The sequence below is a fragment of the Triticum urartu genome, chromosome 3 (genome assembly GCF_003073215.2).
Source record: "Triticum urartu cultivar G1812 chromosome 3, Tu2.1, whole genome shotgun sequence".
NCBI classification, from domain to species: Eukaryota; Viridiplantae; Streptophyta; class Magnoliopsida; order Poales; family Poaceae; genus Triticum; species Triticum urartu.
Genome location: NC_053024.1, coordinates 387,514,099 through 387,531,275, shown reverse-complemented (window position 1 = coordinate 387,531,275; position 17,177 = coordinate 387,514,099).

The following is a 17,177-nucleotide window of genomic DNA, read 5'->3' as shown; positions in this document are numbered from 1 at the left end:
ACTTGATCAAATTTTGTGATGTAGCATGAATAGAGTTTGAGACGAGAAAAGCATAGATAGCTAGAGGAGGTTCTTAGGCATTCTTGTCCATCCACTTGGCAAAAGGAAATAAAACCAAACAATCAAAACAACAAGTGGATGTCCTCGAATGAGTAAAATATGCAACCAACATGCTCACACAATAAGATGGCAAATGAAATATGTGACAAGGCATGCACAACCAATTCTATCATCTATCAAGCAATTTGCGATAACAAGTTCATCTATATATGAGTATATTGACTTAGGAGTCAAGTGAGAACACTTGATCATAGGTCATACTCATCGTTTAAGCTCAAGTGGGGTTACCACTTTTACATAAAGCATTGTTGTGTTCACATCTTTAGAGTTGCTTTAGCTCAAGTCTTAGAGTAAAGCCCCCCCTAGATGTGATATCCCCCCTTAGAGGGATGAACTAACCTCGGGTTTTGTCGATGATGACTTCATGTAGATGTTGAAGATGTGGATGCTCAATGTTGATGTAGATCACTTGGAGCTATCCATTTGAGTGAATTGCACTTTCAATACCTACATGGGTTAGTCCCACAAGGAACAAACAAGGATATCCATAGACATAGAGTGATGCACACACAAGATGATGTCCACGAAAACTTTTAGGTTACCTTGTCCCTTGTCTTACCAACAAGAGGGTTTGTGACTCCTTGAACTAGTGCAAGATGTGGAAGTTGATTGCACTTGTTCTTGCCAAAATGATAAGAGTGAAGTATGTTGGCGGAGTCACCCTCAAGAACTCTCTAGTTCTTCTTCTTTTGGATCCACACCATCTTGATGGGAATCCTTGGAGTTGTAGTCGTACTTGATGAAGTGGAACTTGAAGTAGTCTTGGGAATCCACTTGACTAAGGTCTTAGGAGCTTCTTCAAATGCATCAATTTCCTCTTGAAGCTTGTCCTTGCCTTTTTGCTTGTAGTCTTGTGGTGGAAGATCATCTTGAGCTTGTGTCCCCTTGAAATAAGTATCATACTTCTCTTGTTGAGGAACAAACTTTGTCTTGGGGTATTGATCTTCTTCCCACTCAACTCCATTGGCATTGAACTTTCGTTCAAAACCAACACCTTGATTCTTCCAGTGCATTCCTTGCTTGCGCACAATTTCCTCGAATTGCTTACTCCCGGCAAGGCTTTTGTACACTCCTTTCTCTATAATTCCCTTCAATAAGCTATTTTCTTGCTCAAGTGTAACTTGGCTAAGAGAATAATTAGTGGAATCAAGAGAACTACTAGAAGCAACAATATTGGATTTAGCATGATCATTGTTACTGCTAGAGGAAGAATCTTTCTTGTTCTTGTTACTAGACTTGACTTGAGGCATGTAAGTGGATAAGAGTAAACGCTTGGCAATGTAAGAAGAACTTTTCTTGTGGATATCATCATTGATTGCTTTTAAGAACTCATGCTCTTGCTCAAGATTTAGCTTTTCAAAGCGTAATTTCTCATGAGCTCTTAAAAGTTCTCGATGATCTTCGAAGATAGTTTCATGAGCTAACTTAAGAGTTTTTAGTTCTTTAGTTAGAGCCTCAATCTTCTCCTTATCATTGTCATTTGTTTTATCTTGATTAGCATGATTAATTGACGTTTCATCATAGTATTCATCACTAGAGTTGTCAACAAGCAAATCATCACCTAACAAGTCATCTTCATCACTATTGAAATCAACATACTCGGGGTGTGTTACCTTAGGACCTTTGGCCATGAAGCATCTTCCAATTCCTTCATTTGGTGAGTCAAATATGTCGTAGGAGTTGGTTGACACAAGTGCTAGACCGGCAACACCTTCATCTTGAGTATCTTCGGAGTCGGAGTGATAACTTCTCTTGGAGTGGCTGTCGGAGTCGGAGCCGGATACCCATTCACCAACATGAGCTTGATGTCTTCGTTTTGTGTAGCTCCTTGATGATTTTCCTTCCTTTCCGAATCCTTCCTTCTCCGTGAGTATATTCGTTCATAACGATCATCTCTATTCCTTCTCTCTCTTGGTGGTGATTCTTTGCTTCTTCTTTTTGGAGAATCTTCTCTTCTCTTGTAGGGAGCCGTACACTCATTGGAATAGTGTCCGGGTCTTCCACAACTGTAGCAGTTTCGCTCTCGACTAGAAGATCTTTTGTCATTGTAGGACCTTGACTTGAAGCTTCTATCTTTGCTTCTACTCTTGTAGAACTTGTTGAAGTTCTTCACCATTAAGCTCAATTCTTCATTGAAGTTTTGTTTCTCACTTGATTATGTAGGGGCTTCACATGAGGCTTTGTAGGCACCACTTGATTTGTTGTGAAGTTCCTCTTTATCCTTAAGTGACATCTCATGAGCAACAATTCTTCCAATCACTTCCGTTGGCTTGAGATCTTTGTAATTGGGCATCATTTGGATCAATGTGCACACGGTATCATATTTTCCATCCAAGGCTCTTAGAATCTTCTTGATGATGAATCTATCGGTCATCTCTTCACTTCCTAAGCCGGCAATCTCATTTGTGATGAGAGCAAGCCTAGAGTACATTTCAGCGACACCTTCACCATCCTTCATTTTGAACTTGTCAAGTTGACTTTGAAGCACATCCAACTTGGATTCCTTGACGGAGTCGGTACCTTCATGCATATCAATCAAAGTGTCCCAAATTTCCTTTGCATTCTCAAGACGGCTGATTTTGTTGAATTCTTCGGGGCACAATCCGTTGAAGAGAATATCACAAGCTTGAGCATTGTATTGCAACATCTTCAACTCATCCGCGGTAGCTTCACGGTTTGGTTCTTTCCCATCAAAGAAGTCACCTTGCAAACCAACACACACAATAGCCCAAACGGCGGGGTTATGTCCAAGAATATGCATTTTCATTTTATGCTTCCAACTAGCAAAATTAGTACCATCAAAGTAAGGACCTCTACGGTGATAATTTCCCTCGCTAGACGCCATACTCTCCTAGGTTGTGAAACCAAGGCTATGACCACCAAAAGCTATGGAGATCGAAGCAAATGGAGACCAAAGCTCTGATACCACTTGTAGGATCAAAAGTATGTCTAGAGGGGGGGTGATTAGACTACTTGACCAAATAAAAACTTAACCTTTTCCCAATTTTAGTTCTTGGCAGATTTTAGCTATTGTAGGACAAGTCAAGCAATCATCACACAATTCAAGCAAGCATGCAAAGAGTATATTGGCAGCGGAAAGTAAAGCATGCAACTTGCAAGAATGTAAAGGGAAGGGTTTGGAGGATTCAAACGCAATTGGAGACACGAATGTTTTTCCCGTGGTTCAGATAGGTGGTGCTATCCTACATCCACGTTGATGGAGACTTCAACCCACGAAGGGTAACGGTTGCGCGAGTCCACGGAGGGCTCCACCCACGAAGGGTAATGGTTGCACGAGTCCACGGAGGGCTCCACCCACGAAGGGTCCACGTCTATCCCACATGCCATCGCCCACGAAGGACTTGCCTCACTAGCGGTAGATCTTCACGAAGTTAGGCGATCTCCTGCCCTTACAAACTCCTTGTTCAACTCCACAATCTTGTCGGAGGCTCCCAAGTAACACCCCTAGCCAATCTAGGAGACACCACTCTCCAAGAAGTACAAATGGTGTGTTGATGATGAACTCCTGCTCTTGTGCTTCAAATGATAGTCTCCCAACACTCAACTCTCTCTCATAGGATTTGGATTTTGTGGAAAGAAGATTTGAGTGGAAAGCAACTTGGGGAAGGCTAGAGATCAAGATTCCATATGGTAAGGAATGGAATATCTTGGTCTCAACACATGAAGTAGGTGGTTCTCTCTCAGAACATATGAGTTTGGAATTGTGTATGGTGTTCTGATGCTCTCTCCACGAATGAAAGAGGAGGTGGAGGGGTATATATAGCCTCCACACAAAAATCCAACCGTTACACACAGTTTTCCAATCTCGGTGGACCGAATCAACAAATCGGTCGGACCGAAAAGGTAAACCTAGTGACCGTTAGAGATTTTTCCGGTGGGACTGACATGCAACTCGGTAGGACCGATATGTAGGGTTTGGGCATAACGTAATCTCGGTGAGACCGATTACACAAACTCAGTGAGACCGAGTTTGGTAATAAGCTAACCAGAGAGTTGGTCAGGTAAACTCGGTGGGACCGATTTGCTCTTTCGGTGAGACCGAAAAGTTACAAAAAGGAAACAAAGAGTTTACACTGCAATCTCGGTGGGACCGATTCGCTCTTTCGGTGAGACCAAAAAGTTACGAAAGGGAAACAGAGAGTTTGCAATCCCATCTCGGTGAGACCGAGATCCCTATCGGTAGAACCGAATTGCTAGGGTTTGGCAGTGGCTTATGACAAGTGAAACTCGGTGGCGCTGGATAGAAAGAATCGGTAGGACCGAGTTTGGCTTAGGGTTTTAGGTCGTATGTGGATATGGGAAAGTAGTTGAGGGTTTTGGAGCATATCACTAAGCACATGAAGCAAGAGGCTCATTAAGCAACACCTCATCCCTCCTTGATAGTATTGGCTTTTCCTAAAGACTCAATGTGATCTTGGATCACTAAAATATAAAATGAAGAGTCTTGAGCCAATCCTTTGTCCTTAGAATTTTGAGGGTTCCACTTTCACATTCATGCCATGCCAATCTCTGAGCTTTCTTGAAATAGTCATCTTGGAATAGCATTATCTCAATGAGCTATATGTTGTTATGAATTACCAAAACCACCTAGGGATAGTTGCACTTTCAGCGGGGACCCACCGGACGGGCCACCGGTATTTTGCGAAAAAAATCATTTCCCCCTGATAGCTGGGACCCATCGGACGAGCCACCGTATTTCACGAAAAAAACGTTCCTCCCGTTGTCAGCTCGGACCCACCGGAAGTGCCTCCTTATTACGCACAAAAAATGAGTACTCCCCTGGCTAGCTGGGACCCACCTTGCTAGGAGGCTGACTTGTGGGCCTACTAAGTTGACGGGACAAAGGGCTTTGTCAACTTAGTCAATATGAACGATTCTAGCTCCAATGACCGTACGATGTCCATCCAACGGCCGTAGTGCTTCGTCAACCTCTGGTCTTCTTGCTCCAGCCGCCCAAAGCAGCGCCGGTTGTGCCGCATGCTCCTGCCTCCCGTAGCTGGCTGTGTTGCCGCAGAGGCCTCGCCGCCCCCTACTATTCCCATCGCTGGCCAGGCCCTGCGGCGGCGGCAGCCTCACACCGCAGCCAAACCAGTGAACCCTCGTAGCCCTCTCAGCGCGGGCTTCCACTGCCGCGTCGTCCCCTTCCTAGGCCTCGCCGTCGTCCACCGCCGTGGTGCTCTCCGTGCGGCGTGGTCAATGTGGTCAAGGAACGATTTCCATCGGAAGAGTACTGTACGTGGAGAGGCTTACAGCAGGGTCCGCGGCCACAGCCTAGTTTTTTTTGTGATTTGCCAAGTAAGTCGCTTTGTCACGCCTGTTGGGCTACAATTCTTTCAAGAGGGGGAGAGCTTTCATTCGGCTGGCCGAGAAAATGGCCCATCAGTAATGAGAAATGGGTTGTACATTTTTAAAACACATCAAACCGGCAATTAGTTTCAAATATCTTTTTTTTCATTTCAAGATTTTAAATTAAATTAATTTTTATGCATGGAGAATTTGTTGGATTTTATATTGATATACATTTATTTTTAAAATCAGTTTGAATGTGAGTCAAAATTTCGGGATTAAAAACAGTTCGGACCGCACCGAAATATGCAAAATTTCGTATAATTTTTTAACAGTTGCCACAATATGGGCTGTAATGCTAACAAAAAGAATACGGGCTCCAAAAAGCCCTTAAGAATTAGCAAATGGGCTGTAAATTATTAGAAATAATGGCAGATGGGCTGTATGCTGTTTTCCACAGATTTGAGGCTTTCCTAAAAAAAGGTTGACGCACAAGCACTGACTGTTGGATGTCCATCCAACGGCCGCCGTGCTTTTTCAATCTCTGCTCTTCCTACTCCAGCCTCCGGTGGGACAAGCGCCAACGGGACTGCCTGCTCCCTCCTCCTCGCGGCCGGCTGTGCTGCCGCGCAGGCCTCACCGCCCGACCATACTCCCATGCTGGCCTAGCCATCCCTCTACTCACCCACACCTGCTGTTATTCTCCGGCGACGGCAGACGAACCAGTAAACCCTCGTACAGTCGTACTCCCCTCCGCGTGGGAAACAACTGCCGAGTCTTCCCTGCCTCCGTGTCGTCCCCTTCCTAGGCCTTGCCGTCGTCCACCGCCCTGGTGCTCTCGGCGCGGCCTGGTGAACGTGGTCAACGACCGACATGCATCTGAAGTGGACTTTACGCGGAGAGGCCGACAGCTGGGTCCATGGCCGCACGCAAGGAAATGCCTCCTTATTACGCGCAAAATAATGATTCCTCCACCTGACATCAGGGACCCACCGAAAGGGCCTCTGTATTTTGCGAAAAAATGTTACCTCCGCTGACAGCTCGGACCCACCAGCTATATCTTCGCACGCAAGGAAGTGCCTCCTTATTACGCACAAAAAAATGAATACTCCCCCTGTTAGCTGGGACCCAGTATAGTGGCAGGCTGACTTGTGGGCCTACTAAGTTGACGGGGACGGAGGGCTTTGTCAACTTAGTCAATATGCACGAGTCTAGCTCCAGTGACCGTACGATGTCCATCCAACGGCCGTAGTGCTTCTTCAACCTCTGGTCTTCTTGCTCCAGCCGCCCAAACCAGCGCCGGTCGTGCCTCGTGCTCCTGCCTCCCGTGGCTGGCTGCGATGCGGCGGAGGCCTCACCGCCCCCTACTACTCCCACCGCTGGCCAGGCCATCCCTCTACTCACCCACACCCCCTGTTATTCTGCGGCGACGGCAGCCTTACACCGCAGCGAACCAGTGAACCCTCGTACTCCTCTACGCGTGGGCATCCACTGCCGCGTCTTCCCCCGCTCCGCGTCGTCCCCTTCCTAGGCCTCGCCATCGTCCACCGCCCTGGTGCTCTTGGCGCGGCGTGGTTAACATGGTCAAGGAACGACTTCCATCGGACATGGACTGTACGTGGAGAGGCTGACAGTTGGGTCCACGGCCGCAGCAAGGAAGTTCCTCCTTATTACGTGCAAAATAATTATTCCTCCACCTGACAGCGGGACCCACTGGACGGGCCACCGTATTTCGCCCCCCTGACTGCTGGGACCCACCAGCTACATCTTTGCAGGCAAGGAAGTGCCTCACAATCGGGACCCACCTGGTCGAAGCGTACGTAGCGTTGTCATTTTGGTCGCGAACGTGTACGTACATACTGGTCGATGTAGAGGCGCGCACATGTCGTAGTAGAGGCGCACACGTAGCATGTACACGCACGTACAGCGGCCAGGGTGCAAGAAAGAAAATACGGCCACGTATGTGTACATACGGGCGGGGTCTCGAACGCCTACTCGCGCATACGTACGGCCAGGGCTCGTGTACATTGCTGTGTCGGAACGGAGAAACAGCGTCGTCGTCGTGTTCACAGGGAGGCAACGGAATGCGTCGTGTTCATCGGGAGGGCTTGGATGGAACAGGCGATGGAACGAGGCCTGGCGTACCGCAAAATGGAGGAAACAGCCTTGTGTTCGACCGGCCACGTTCGAAACGGGATCCTGTTCATCGGGAGGGGTCTGGCATACCGCAAAATGGAGGAAACGGACCTCCTACGGTCAAAACGGGGGTCCTGTTGATCGGGAGGGGTGTGGCGTACCGCAAAACAGAGGAAACAGACTTGTGTTGGAGCGCTACGGTTGAAACAGGGGTCCTGTTCATCGGGAGGGTTGTGGCGTACCGCAAAACAGGACTCCACGGGATACTGTTCATCTCCACCGTCGACCCCATCCAGCCTCCACGAGCTACTGTTCATCCACCGTCGACCTCCTCCAGCCTCCACCTGCGACTGTTCATCCACGTGCTCCTGTTCATCCAGCCTCCACCGCGCGCTACTCCACCGGCTACTGTTCAACCACCCCTCCACCGTCTACTGTTCATCCAGCCCTCCACACCACGGGGTCCTGTTCAACCACCCCTCCACGGGCACCCCTCCACCGTCTACTGTTCATCCAGCCCTCCACTCCACGGGGTCCTGTTCAACCACCCCTCCACCGTCTACTGTTCATCCAGCCCTCCACACCACGGGGTCCTGTTCGTCCACCCCTCCACCGTCTACTGTTCATCCAGCCCTCCACCACACCACGGGGTCCTGTTCATCCAGAGGCAACGCCACCGCTCACTGTTCATCCAAACCCCCCGCAACGCTCACTGTTCATCCCATCGATCAGCTTCAGTTAGCAGCAGTAGCGAAGGAATCGCTCGATCGGGTTTAGTTAACAGCCATCGATCGATCGCTCGGGTTCAGTAACACGTAGCCTGTAGTGCAATCGCTCGGGTTCAGTTAGAGCCCAACGCCCCACTCAGGTTCAGTTAGAGCCAACGCCTCACACACACGCGCGTACGTGTACGAGAGAAACGCGCATCGCTCGGCCCCCGACCTCCCACCGTAACCGGGAACTCCCTGAAATTTTCCTCCCCCTCGCTTCTACCACGGTTTTTTCCGTCATGGACGGCCCAAAGAATGTCATGCAGCTGCGTCTCCGGCCCTCCCAGGACGAAAAGCCCATTTTCTGTCATGATTTTTTTCATAGAAGTAGGAGCCCACCACATCTATGATGATACCGGGTTTTGTCACAATTATCGTCCTAGAAGTGTCATATGTATGACAGAAAAAAATTTCGTTCGGCCCAAAATGTCATGGATGTGTCTTTTTTTGTAGTGCGTGGGAACCCGGTATCCGGGATCACCCCACCATCCTTGCGTGACTCGCTCCTGTCACACTTTCTTTTCACCGGCATCTCAATCGAGTTACCGGAACCGGAATGTTGCCATGGCACCATTTCTGTTTCGTCGCCGTGGCACCCCTTTCTTTCTACCACGGTGACAAATGCTTCATAAAATGCTCTTATCAACTTTTTCATAAATATTGCATAAAACTTGCACATGTCATCCGCATCATGATAACAACAATTAATTTTTTTAAAATTGTTGTTTGCATTAATTACTAAATGCACGTGGGGATTTACCGGATTTGTTGTTTGCTATATCCGGCCCCATTTAAATTGTTTAGATGGTATAGTTTTGTTATGCTTCACCTATTGCCATGTTAACCAACCTTTAATATTTTCGGGTACCTAAACGAGAGGAACTAAATAATTGACGTGGTGTTTCGTCAATATGCAACTCATTGCATATTGAGCTCCACTTAATTTGTAGTATTGTTTGTGCACTTTGCCATGTCAGGCATATTTAAACCGGACATGCATCATACTTGGTTGTGCATCATGCCATGTTTGTGTGATGGTTGTTTACTATGTTGTTTGCTTCTTTCCGGGTTACTTCTCGCGTTAGCTTCGGTTTCGTTCCGGAGTTGTGAGGATCCGTTCATCTACGTCCGTTTGTCTTCTTCATGGACTCGTTCTTCTTCCTTGCGGGATCTCAGGCAAGATGACCATACCCTCGAAATCACTTCTATCTTTGCTTGCTAGTTGCTCGCTCTTTTGCTATGCCGCGATACCTACCAGTTTCTATGTCATGCCTCCCATATTGCCATGTCAAGCCTCTAACCCACCTTGTCCTAGCAAACCGTTGTTTGGCTATGTTACCGCTTTGCTCAGCCCCTCTTACAGAGTTGCTAGTTGCAGGTGAAGATTGGAGTTTGTTCCTTATTGGAGCATGTTTATTTGTTGGGATATCACAATATCTCTTATTTAATTAATGCATCTATATACTTGGTAAAGGGTGAAAGGCTCGGCCTTGTGCCTGGTGTTTTGTTCCACTCTTGCCGCCCTAGTTTCCGTCATACCGGTGTTATGTTCCTTGATTTTGCGTTCCTTACGCGGTTGGGTTATAATGGGAACCCCTTGACAGTTTGCCTTGAATAAAACTCCTCCAGCAAGGCCCAACCTTGGTTTTACCATTTGCCACCTAAGCCTTTTTCCCTTGGGTTCTGCAGACTCAAGGGCCATCTTTATTTTAAACCCCCGGGCCAGTGCTCCTCTGAGTGTTGGTCCAAACTTGTAACGCCCCAAGACCGGAGCTTCAGATGCCTTCCAGGGTTTTCGGGTTTCATTGTGTGTTTTGTTTCGTCTGTTGCATTCATCTTTGCATCGCGTGCATTGCATCATGTCATCATGCCATCATGTCATTTCTTTTTTCTTAACTCAACTAAATAAATGGCATGGATCTTTGATCCATTTAAACCGAGGGAACTCACATGGTGGTTTCTCTTTATAACCTATCCTCCCGATAGTAGGGAGCTATATTCAATATTTCTTTAATTTGATATTCACCATAACACACGTGCAAAAATAATCCTCATGCCTATTTCCACTTCGAGTTTGACCTTCAAATCTTGTCCACAATTCTGTATCTCTTTTATCGAGGTTCCTCTAAAAACCGAACATTTTGGACCTTCCAAACCTCCACTTCCTATTCACCCACTTGAATTTAATTCAAATGTGTTTGAATCTAAGCCTTGCATCCATGCCCACTCCTATTTTCTTGGATTAGACTCATTTTTATGAGTTTGAGAGTATATTGTTTCTCCTACCATCTTCTTTTCTCTTCTTTCTTTCTTTCTTGTTTTTCCTCTCTGTTTTTTCTGTTCTTTAGAGTGAGAGAGAGAGCCCAGCCCAGCTACAACCTATGCTAGGCAGGCCCTTTAGGCCCACCTAACCCTTGCATGTAGCCCACTAGTGCCGCAACCCTAGACCCAGGGAGCCCGACTCCCTTCTCCCTCGATACCTTCCCCTCGCGCCGCCATCTCCCTCTCGTTCCCTGGCCCGATCCTCCTCTTCCCTCGTGCCCATCGTTCCCTCGCGCCGCCAGGGAACCGCATCCCGATCCCCATCTCCTTCGATCCCATCTCTCCCTCACAGCCACTCACTTCCCTCGTTCATCTTCCCCCTCGCCCTCTCTCTCATTCCATGCTCGCGCCACCAGAGACGAACGCAGCTGCAGCCTCCCGATCCGGCGTCCCACGTCCTCCTCCGCCTTCGATCCGGTGCCGCCGGAGGCCACCAGCGTCGCCCAGGCGCCGCGGCTCCTCCCCAGCGCGCCTCCTTCCTCCCGCATCAGCCTCTTCCCTCCTTGCTCCAACGCCATGGAACCAGGCCGCCGCTCCGGTCAAGCCTCGTCGCTGGCCAACCTGAACCGTGGAGCCGTGTCCGGATCCGGCTCTCCCAGACGCCCACAGGACCTCTGCCTCACCCTGCTCGTCGCCGGAGTCCCAGCTCCACCGCCTCGTTTCTTCAGCGCCGCTGCCTCCCTCTGCCTCATCCAGGAAACAAGCACAACGCCATGGAACCCTCGTCGCTGGCCAAGACCCTCCTCGCTGCTGGCCTCGTGCAGAGCCCCTCCTCCTCACGGCCTTAGGGTCCATCGCTGCCCCCATGTTGCTGCTGCTTCGTTGCCCGCCTCCCATCGATGACCGGGGCTGCATGTTTCGGTTCGCCAAGTACCACCATACCCGAGTCTTTGCCTTGCTTCGTTATGGGATTAAAGACCGAGACAAGACCGCCAAGATGTATCCTGGTGTCGTCGAAGACACGTGAACGTCTACACGACGACCGCCGAGTACCTCTTCACAAGTACCCCTACGCGCGAAGATGCCAAGACCGTTTCGGGATTCACCAAGTACCACTACGGTCGGAGACCTCGACGTCCGACGCCTAAAACAATCACCGAACCGGAGATTACGCCAAGTACTAGGTCAACAAGAACCGCCAAGTTCATCTTCCGCCGTCTCCGAAATCGCCAAGTACCACGACGATATGAGAACCACTACCGTCGACCAACAAAGAACCCGTGGACGTCAAGTCCCTCGTCGTGATTCCGAACATCTACGGAAAATTGTGCAACTAAGAACGTGAACGACTACCATCGCCACGAGAACGTCTACTTCCCACAACAAACCGTGAACATCTACTTCCTCTACCATTGCCGAGGACCACTACTTCCCACGACAATCGTGAACGACTACACCGCTTGACCCGAACCGCTCCGATAACACACGCTTCGATGGTACAACCCCGAGACGACTGCCGTGAACGAATGCATGTGTGATGTATGAGATGCTCGTGCTTGCACCGTGCTTGATTTGTCGGTGCACGTTGCCCTCTTTTACCTTGTCACCATCATGTGGAAACCCGGTTACCGGGAGCACCCCACCGTTCATCGCATGACACGCTCCCGTCACTTTCTTTTGCACCGACGTCTCAATGAGTTGACGGAACCAGAACGTTGCCGTGGCACCGTTTCGTTATCGTCGCTGTGGCACCCCTTTCTTTTCTGCCACGATGAAAAATGTTTCATAATGCTCTTGTCAACTTTTAATAAAAATTGCATAAACTTGTTCATGTCATCCGCATCATGATAACAACAATTAAAATGTTTAGATTGTTGTTGCACCAAATTACTAATGCATATGGGGATTTACCGTATTTTTTGTTTGTTATATCCGGCCCCATTTAAATGGTTTAAATGTTATAGTTTTGTTATGCTTCACCTCTTGCCAGGTTAACCAACATTTAAATTTGTTGAGTACCTAACCGGGAGAGAACTAAATAATTAATGTGGTGTTCCGTCAATATGCAACGGAGTTGCATATTGAGCTCCACTTAATTTGTAGTATTGTTTGTGCACTTTGCCATGCCATGCTTCATTTAACCGGACATGCATCATACTTGATTGTGCATCATGCCATGATTATGTGGTGGTTGTTTACTATGTTATTTGCTTCTCTCCGGTGTTGCTTCTTTGGGTTAGTTCTGATAACGTCGCGTTTGTGAGGATCCGTTCGAATTCGTCCGTTTGTCTTCTTCATGGACTCGTTCTTCTTCCTTGCGGGATTTCAGGCAAGATGACCATACCCTCGAAATCACTTCTATCTTTGCTTGCTTAGTTGCTCGCTCTTTTGCTATGCCTATGCTGCGATACCTACCACTTTCTTATCATGCCTCCCATATTGTTAAGCCAAGCCTCTAACCCACTTTGTCCTAGCAAACCATTGTTTGGCTATGTTACCGCTTTGCTCAGCCCCTCTTATAGCGTTGTTAGTTGCAGGTGAAGATTGAAGTTTGTTCCTTGTTGGAACATGGAGATCGTTCCTTGTTGGAACATTGTTTACTTGTTGGGATATCACAATATCTCTTATTTAATTAATGCATCTATATACTTGGTAAATGGTGGAAGGCTCGGCCTTATGCCTGGTGTTTTGTTCCACTCTTGCCGCCCTAGTTTCCGTCATATCGGTGTTATGTTCCCGGATTTTGCGTTCCTTACACGGTTGGGTTATAATGGGAACCCCTTGACAGTTCTCCTTGAATAAAACTCCTCCAGCAAGGCCCAACATTGGTTTTACCATTTGCCACCTAGCCTTTTCTTTCCCTTGAGTCGGCTGGCTCAAGGGTCATCTTTATTAAACCCCCGGGCCAGTGCTCCTCTGAGTGTTGGTCCAACCCAGAGCACCGTGCGGGGCCGTCCCTTGGCAACTTGGGTTACGTTGGCTCCCGTACGCTTAGCTTATCCGGTGTGCCCTGAGAACGAGATATGTGCAGCTCCTATCGGGATTTGTCAGCACAACGGGTGGTCTTGCTGGACTTTCTTTACCATTGTCAAGGATGTCTTGTAACCGGGATTCCGAGTCTGATCGGGTCTTCCCGCTAGAAGGAATATCCTTCGTTGACCGTGAGAGCTTGTGATGGGCTAAGTTGGGACACCCCTGCAGGGATTTGAACTTTCGAAAGCCGTGCCCACGGTTATGGGCAGATGGGAATTTGTTAATGTCTGGTTGTAGAAAACCTGAAGTTGACCTTAATTAAAATACATCAACCGCGTGTGTAACCGTGATGGTCTCTTCTCGGCGGAGTCCGGGAAGTGAACACGGTGTTGGAGTTATGCTTGACGTAGGTTGTTCTAGGATCACTTCTTGATCATAGATTCTCGACCGTGCTTCGCTTTCTCTTCTCGCTCTCTTTTGCGAATATGTTAGCCACCATATATGCTAGTTGCTTGCTGCAGCTCCACCTCATACCTTTACCTTACCCATAAGCTTAAATAGTCTTGATCGTGAGGGTGTGAGATTGCTGAGTCCCCGTGGCTCACAGATACTTCCAAAACCAGCTTGCAGGTACCGTTGAACCAAGCAGGTGACGCAACCAAGCTCAAGGAGGAGCTCAATGAAGATCGTGTCCTTTATGTTGTTTCGTTCTAGTTGATCAGTAGTGGAGCCCAGTTGGGGTCGATCGGGGACCTTGTCGCGTTTGGGGTTCTTCTTTTATTTTGGTTCCGTAGTCGGACCTTGATTGTATTTGGATGTTGTAATGCTTTATTCATGTTTTTTTGTGTGAAGTGGCGATTGTAAGCCAACTATGTATCTTTCCCCTTTACTTATTTACATGGGTTGTGTGAAGATTACCTCACTTGCGACATTGCTTTCAATGCGGTTATGCCTCTAAGTCGTGCTTCGACACGTGGGAGATATAGCCGCATCGAGGGCGTTACAAGTTGGTAATCAGAGCCTTCCCCGACCTTAGGAGCCCCCACTGCTTGATCGAATTAGCAGACGAGTTGAGTCTAGAAAAATGTTTGAGTCATTTAGGAACTATATACATCGGAGAGTTAGGAATTCTTTTTACTCCCCAGTCCCTTCGTCGCTCTGGTGAGGCATCCTGACGTAGAGTTTTGACTCTTCTCTTCTCAAATTTCACTAAATTTTTTTTTAGGATCACGCGGGTATCTTGGAATCGTTCCGATCGATTTGTGACGAGAACATTGTTCTTGGTGCCTCCTGTCATTTAGGGGTTGTGACAGTGTCCCGGGGAGTTGAGCTCCGAGGTGTTGTCGTCACAATTTTATCATTGCAGTTCTGGAATACCTGAGTTTAGTTTCGCCGACATCGAAAATCTCTTTTATGCAGTTGTTGGTGAGATAACCTCGATGTCACCCAGTACTGGGGCGGGAGTTCGGGAGTATTGCCATAACTCGTATAACGGATGCTTTTTGAAGGTTGAGGTAGACGATTTCCGAAGGTTTCTTGGTTATGTGTTGAAGGATGGATACAGCTGGATGTAGGATTTGCTAGTTTTGGGTGAGATATTATGCTTCCCCTGTATCCCCAACACCTGATTGCATAACCGGAAAGTTTTGGGAGTTTATAAGTGGGAATTCAAGTAGCTCTTAGGATATCTTTCCGACAGATGTATGTTATGAAATTGGGGTTCGACGTCTAGTGGTCCGCCTATCCACAGTCGGTTTTACAGTGGTCTCGTTGTGTCTTAAAGAGTCCTTGGCTATGCCGACTCGGGGACGCTTCGTATGTCATGTGCACTACCTTGTACATGATGGTGCTGTACGATCGAGCCCGTGTAGGCCCCACCACGAAAACTTCGGACGAAATCTCTATCATATGTTTGTTCCGGCTTATTTTGCAAGACAATCCTTTGTTTTGTTTTGAGTTGTGGTATTCGAGTTGCTTTGAAGTCAAATGTTGATTCCATACCTTCCCCAAGCGCTGTTCTCATATTTCTATGTGAATACTAATCCTTCTCGATCATCGAGTTTGTCATTTCAATTTCTTCTCAACCGGTGAGCTTCCCTTCAAATGGATCTGTTCATTTTTGACATCCGCAAGTTCACCTCTTGTTTTTTCCAACGTTGTTCGTTTCATCCGTCCTCAAGTTGCCTTTGTTTTTCCCGCCCACCCACCTTTTTCTTCTTCAAGGACTAAGTTTTCTTTATCAAGTATCTATCTTATGATTATGAAGTCTCTCCATTTTTTTCCGTCAATGTTCTTACCCGGTGATTTTCATGAAGATTCTAACGGAGCCTCTAGTTCATCATCCTTCATTCTTTTCTCTTCTCCAGTGGATTTAATTCTAGTTTTTGGTGTTGACCATATCCTTTTCCTGGTTTCAAATATCTTCTCGTGCCGGTGCACCTCATTTGTCATTCCATTTCTCGCTATTCATTTGTTCCGGTGTGCTAAAGATATCTCAAGGCTCGTCTTGTCATTCAAGATCCGTTCAACTTATTTCGATGTTGTTATCTCATTCAAGCCGTTTAATTTAACCGGTGCTATCCCCTTTTCAATCAATCATTTCAACGGTGTTTCTTTTCAGTGGGCACTAACCCACAGGTCTTTTTCCAGGATCTTACCTGACTCTTCTTATTTCCCGGAGCTACCATCAAATTCTTTTCGAAGTTTGACGTAAGAATGAATTGTCATCAGTCAAATGCCTTTATCCAAGATCTTTCAAATTCTTTTTATCGTTGGCTCAACTTTTCCATTTTTTATTCTGGTGTGCCTCAATAATTCTTGGTGGTGTTTCTCGTTGTCATTCTCATCATTTGAAGATCGAAGAAGATTTTGCTGTCAATCTTGCTCTTTTCTCTTCAAGATTCGTGGTTCTAGTTCGAGGCCACCCTCTCATAATTGTTTTGATTGTGAGAATTCCTTTCACCTATCTGGAGTCCATCAATTCAGGTTTATTCATTCTCAGCTTCTAGCTATCATTCTCCAAATCTTACTGGTGCATCATTCAATATTCTCTAATCAGTTCGTGATCCCTTCGTTCACTTGTATCTAAATTATCTCAAGCATCTTCATTCATTTGCTAATTCTTCCCGGTGTTTCTTTATCTTCTCTTCGTTCATTTTTAATTCTTACGGTGGTTCGTTCAAGAGTTCTCTTCCTTGGTTATCATATCAATTTATTCGTTGTTTCAATCATTCCGATGGATCGTTGAAGACCTTCTCAAGTTTACGCTATATCTATCTTGATCTTTTCTACGAGAATAAGTAATATGCCAAATCCGTTGATTGTCATCAATTTAAATTGGTGAAGGATAAGTATAATGTAATTCTTATTCTTGATTCACCCAAATGATTAATTCTTTATTCCAGAGGCTCATCAAATTCTGATTTCAATTGTTTCATCTTCTCTTTTTCCCGGAGTTCCAACCTTTTTCAATTACATCTCCACGGAGATTCATTTAAATCATTGCAAGGATTCAACCTTATTCTTTTCATCCTCCATTTCGTTTGATCATTCTTTTTACCGGAGTTTTCACGAAGGCTCAACATGGTGGTTCATCAAGGATTTAATTCC